Here is a 6005-nt window from a genome sequence, read left to right on the forward strand (position 1 = left end):
ATCAGGAGATATGGCACTGAGGGATGCAGGCAGTGGGCAGTATTGGTGGTAGGTGAACAGTTGGAATAGATGACCTTAGTGGTCTTTTCCAACCTTAAGGATTCTATGATTCTAAGTGGTCCTTTCCACACAGGAGGTGGAGGAGTCCAAAAGTCAGGGGAAGTTATTTACTTGATGATTAATCTCATCAGCAGACTACAGGAGATGCTTCAGGAAGCGTGCATAACCCTGAAAAAGGCTGAGAGCACTGATGAAGTGCCACATGCCTCAGATCCTGAGGTTATCAAGGGTGCTCACAGCACTCAGGAGAACTTTTCCACATTTCCTAGATCAAATCTCTGCCTAAGGGCTGGTAGGAAGTGCTACCTGAGCCTAACTCCATCAGCAGAGTTTCACTGAGGCTTCCTATGCCACGTACACCCTATAAGGAAGGGGAGTAGGGGAAAGGGTTCTCTCTGCGAATGATGAAAAGGTTAAAGTCGAGAGCAAACAGGCCACCCAGCGCTGCCTTTAACCCTACTGCATCAGGAGAGAGCTGAGAGTCAGCCAAATCTACCAGTTCTAGGAAATTTCTTTAAAAAACCAACAGACACACACACAGAAAGGTGGTGGAGGGGAAGACCAACCTATTTTCACAAGAATCTGTCCTTGATTAGAGCAGCAGCATGGCAATGGGGAAAGAACCGATTAATCAGCAGCGAGTGCAGAAGAACAAATACAAAGAAAAAAAAGCGTATTTGTTCAGGGTGTGATAGAGAGACTTCCAAAGCTCATGGAGACAATTGGAAATTAAGTCTATTGAAGCAGAGGCATTTGCCACTCGGGGTGAGGAATCAAAGGGCAGACCAGGGGAGGGAGGAGGGTGGGGTGGCCACCGGGTAACCAGTGACAGACAGGCTCGAGTGTGTGACCTCTCATAAAATCTTTCCAGGGGGCTTTCGCATATTGTCTGGAGCATAAGCTGATTTCCACACACGGAGGTTCCTAATGAAGACGTCCTTCAGGAGGCGAGGGGAGGAGACGGGGTAATGAAAGCAGTCTGTTTGCCAAGCAGATGCTTTCCCCCCCCCCCCGAAGGTGACACGGATGTACAACGGGTGATGGGATAGGAAAACATGCAGTTCTTCCAACTAAAGGACTGCCATGCCAGATGCATTAAATCCAAACTCCCCAAGGCTGGGGGCTGGAAGGAAGGTCAAGGGTCTGCACAGCCCCAGCTTCTCAGAGCAGACCAGACCTGGGCAGCTTCTACTGGCTGGTTCGCCTCTGCTTCAGCAGCAGTTATCATCTGCCTCAAATTGACCTGGCCAGAGTTTGAACCAGCCTGAAGAGAGATTTATTAACCCTCGCAGTCGGAGATCAATAAATAGCTTCCTCTCAAGAGGCAAACTGCCTGGAATACAAAAACACAGAACGAGCCCACCACCAATCTGCTCCCACCCCCCTCCAATGAAAGGATGCTCTAATTCCCCAAGTGACAGCAATTTCTAATTTCTATATCGTTTTGAAGCCAACTGTAATATTCACATCTAATTACAAGGCTCTGGATAGCTGCCATGAAGAATATGGCTGTTAACAACACGATTTCTACACTTCTCCAGGGTCATTTGGAAGCTCTCTGCAATTACACTTCCCTTTGCCTCTACCAAGCCTGTGCTGGTCACTCAGATACACTACAATGTAAAGAGCAAAGCCATAAGGTTCCCGTAAGTTTTGTGAAGGGGAGCTAAGAAAAAACATGTGATGCTCCTGAGATATGGAGATGCACTGAATTTCACCTATTCAGCTCTGCCAGGGAGAGATACAGTTCAAAGTGAGTCTAAATGAATGATTAAAATCTGCAGTTTGGTAAGTATTTTGATTGAAACTTCAGTGGAAGAAAGGGAGAAAATATCTTTTTTTTCAGCCAGAAGTTAAAAAGACATTTGGTCTGGAAGGCAATCTAGGCATCAGTGAAAGGCAGGGAAAAGAAAGGACTGCTGCCCCAATAACCATGTGCCACAGCACATTTTCTGTTAGCTCAGGGGAGACTTCAGCTTGACTCTGGATAAGTCACAAACACAAGATTTTTATCCAGATTTACAGTGCATTCTCAGATTTGCTGGCCATGCGCGTAAACAAGAAGATGCCTCTTTTGTTTTGAGAAGACCTTGAGCTGCCAGCATCCCAAGGGCTGTGCTAGAGATCTGCTCGCCCTTTGCCTCACAGCTGCCCTGAGCATTCACTGCCAGCCACGAACATATGCTCACAGAAGGCTTCACACTGAGTCACCCCAGCTTCCAATCTCCCAGTCCTTTCCTCTATGTTGCTATTCTAACGCTCCAGGGAGACCTCACTGTGGCCTTCCAGTACTTGAAAGGGTGTATCAACAGGAGGGGGAATGGCTGTTTATGAGGGTGGATAGTGATAGGACAAGGGGGAATGGTTTTAAACAGAGACAGGGGAGGTTTAGGATAGATATTAGGTGGCAGTTTTTCACACAGGGTGGTGACACCCTGGAACAGGTTGCCCAAGGAGGCTGTGGATGCCCCATCCCTGGAGGCATTCAAAGCCAGGCTGGATGTGGCTCTGGGCAGCCTGGAGTGGTGGTTGGCGACCCTGCACATAGCAGGGGGTTTGAAACTAGATGGTCATTGTGGTCCTTTTCAATCCAGGCCATTCTATGATTCTGTGATTCACTGACTCCCACCTCGCATCACTCTGTTTACAAATCCTCCTGGCTGACTCAAGGCTCCTCACACATCTTCCTCTCCCAAAATACGATATACTTTATTTTAGAGATGTTTAAGAGCTCACGCAGGTGGTAGCCGTCAGGAATAGCTCCCTGTTACTCACTCCTCAGAGGCTATGCAGGGGTGTGACAACACAAGAAAACCCTCCCTGGTAAATCAGATCACAGCTTCTGACAGTTAGTGTTTTAAGACATACTCTAGTCATAGCTAGAGCTTGGCAGGAAAGACTTTCCCTTTCTCATAAAAGATTTTGAAATTTCAAACAATGCTCCTCTCCACATCAGAAAGAAACTGGAAGGAAACGCTGCAAATGTTCACAGACTACTAGGCAAGAAACAAAACAAAACAAAACAAAAATTGGTACAGATAAAAATAATTTCCAAATATTTGATTTGGATTTTTCTCTGTTTAATCTATTTTCTAGTAAAAATGAAGTTGAATTTAAGAATGAAATGTTATTTCAATGTTAAACAATAAATAAATAAATAAGCAGTGCCAAACCTCTAATCAGTTGAAGAAAAAAAAAGAGAAGAAATGGCTTTAGAAGACTTGTAACCTTTTCGTAAGCTGGAAAATCTGTTAAAATCATCCCTTTTCCCACAATTTCAGTTTGAATATATTTGCTTTTTGTGGCAGAAAAAAAACAACCATATAAAATCATTTTTCCAGCCAGTTCTAGCAATGACTTCATGGTTTGCAACACTTTTCAAGGTGACATACATCCCAAAATAACTTCTGACCTTGCCCAGACCCTGAAACTGGTAGGATCTGGAGGTGTTGGCTGGCACAGGGGAACTGGTGGACCCAAGTGGGTTGACTGGGAAAGAAAGATGGTCTGAACTGGACCTGAGCAAAGTGCTTATGGCATCAAGGGAGATGTACCTCTTCTGTTCTGAACCTGGCTGGTCCTGCTGCAGAATGTGTCCATCCACAAGAGATGTGGCACAGAGTGAGGAGCCAAGATGGCCAAGGGGACCTCAAGCAAGCCTCAAATTCAGCAAGGGCTCAGGGGAAAGCACAGGAGCCAGGACTTGCTCTGACACTGGCACCGTGCAGTTTACCAGTGGATAAATAACGTCACTTACAAGCAATTTCCACCATCTTTCCAGCATTTTTCATCTGTTTTCAGTTCCTGATGGGACATACGACACTTTGTAAATTCTGAACATCAATATGATAAGGGTAAGAAAAAGAAAATGGTTGGTGGATAGCGTGTGAGACAGCTGCCTTGTTGATGTAAATGGGAGGTTGCCAAATAGCTACTGAGGGATGGGACAGTGGTGTGACAGTCATTTCTCCAGCAGAGCTGCAAATGGAGACAGAACATATCCAGACTTGCACATGAGAGCTTCAAGGATTCATTGGCCCTGACATCTTCTGCCAGAAATAGAGGGAGACATTCTGAAAATCACATCCCTGTTGACAGGCCACTGCTGTACCAGTCTGGCTCAGCACCTGCCTCTCCCCTTACTGCTGCCTTGTCCTTCAATAGAGTCTCACGTCTAATTCCTGGCCACTGCTGATGAGGTATCTATATGTCTCCTTCAACACAACCACAAGCAGCTGAAATCCAAGCAACAATTAACAGAATACATTCTGAGGCTCATTTTACACGGAAAGTCAGATTTCATGATTGTTGCAGCTCCTTTTGGACATTACAAACTATCAGGATTTTAAAGTGTGCCATGTTGCACTTACACAACTCCTAATTACACTAGCAAGCCTTGTGACTTCCTGATGAACACGCAACACATACCTAGTAAACATTTTCGGGGATGCTGGTAGTGTTCTGTTAACTGCCAATCTTGCTGGAGGCAGGATTTCATAGAAGAGAAAGTGATTAAGAGACAGATTTGGCAAAAACACCAAATTTTCTGGGGTCATTTTGCATGTTGACTGCTCAGTAGAGACCACAATGAAAAACAGGAAAACTCCAAAACCTCATAAGATCATAAATGCCATATTACATAAGGCTAAATGTCCAAGCAGCACAGTATTTTCGGTCTGACAGTAGCCAGTAGTGGGTATATGGGGAAGAACATAAGCAACAGGGCATGGACAGACTTTCAGCTTCTAGGAAATAGCACTGCAGAGACAAAGCAGAAATGGGTGTTGGGTCCCTTAGAGAAACCAGGACACGCTTGGAAACCTTCTTTGCCCCACAGAAAAAGTCACTCAGGGAAATATGCCCTGTGGCAGCACAGAAAACACTACAAAAGACTTGGATCCAGACTCCAGCTAACCACAGGGCAAGGCTCTTCACCTAGCCAATGCCTCAGTTCCCACCATGAGATGGAAACGTTACATCACTATAGAACAGAGACAGTAAAAGTATGTCATGTTTGAAAAGTCCTGAGGTATGAAGGGTGAGGACCAGATGGACCAGCTCCAAATGAGTAAGGTTGTACAGGTGTCCCCTTTTAGTCATTTTCCCTTCAGTGTATGGATTTTAGCCCCAGTGATGTGGAAGCATTGCTAAGACATTACTCATTACACAAATAACTTGCAATTGCCATCCACCGTACATTATTTCCTCTTCCTTAGCCATCATTTTTTCTTTTTAAGAAAGATAGACACAGCTGCCCCCATCCAGGCAAAGGAAGGACACAAGACTTTTACCATCTAGTCAAACTGAGTGAATCATGTTTGCACCTAGACTGCTAATAATCTGAGGCTGAAGCTCATCTCATGGGATGATTCAATATTGCACAGTGGGTAAAATTTAGAAAGTTCCTCAAAGCATCTGAGCACATAAAGGGAAAATATATCTAATAAATGCCTCTCAACAAACATTTCATCCTACTTGGATATCCGTTTTTAAGTATCACAAGAGACTGAGTTCACCCTATCCAGCTCCTTCACAAAAAAAGCATGATTCTTGATGCTTGATTTGCTCTTGGTGGGAAAAGTTGAGCTGTGAACACCTTGTAGATAGGGAGGAACCTTAATGTCATAAGAGACCAACTGTTCTGTAAATTGTGACTGATGTGCAATGCTGCTAGACCCCTTTTTCACAAAGTAAAAGGGCACTAGATTAAATCTGTCCAGGTATTAGAAGAATCTCAGTTCTAATATAGATAAAACCAAGCATCACTTTCTGTTTACGGGTGAACTATTCTAAGTGCTCTTAAACCAGCATGCCTCAGCATCCCAAAATGCAATCTCTTTCCTGAGCACGCCTAGGTTAGCAAGCCAACTTTGTGGTGACTGCGGAGGGGATGAGCAGAGCCAAGACCTCCTGAAAACTCCCAGACAACAGCTTCACTGTCTGAA

Source organism: Lagopus muta, chromosome 6 (assembly GCF_023343835.1).
Source record: "Lagopus muta isolate bLagMut1 chromosome 6, bLagMut1 primary, whole genome shotgun sequence".
Classification (NCBI taxonomy): domain Eukaryota; kingdom Metazoa; phylum Chordata; class Aves; order Galliformes; family Phasianidae; genus Lagopus; species Lagopus muta.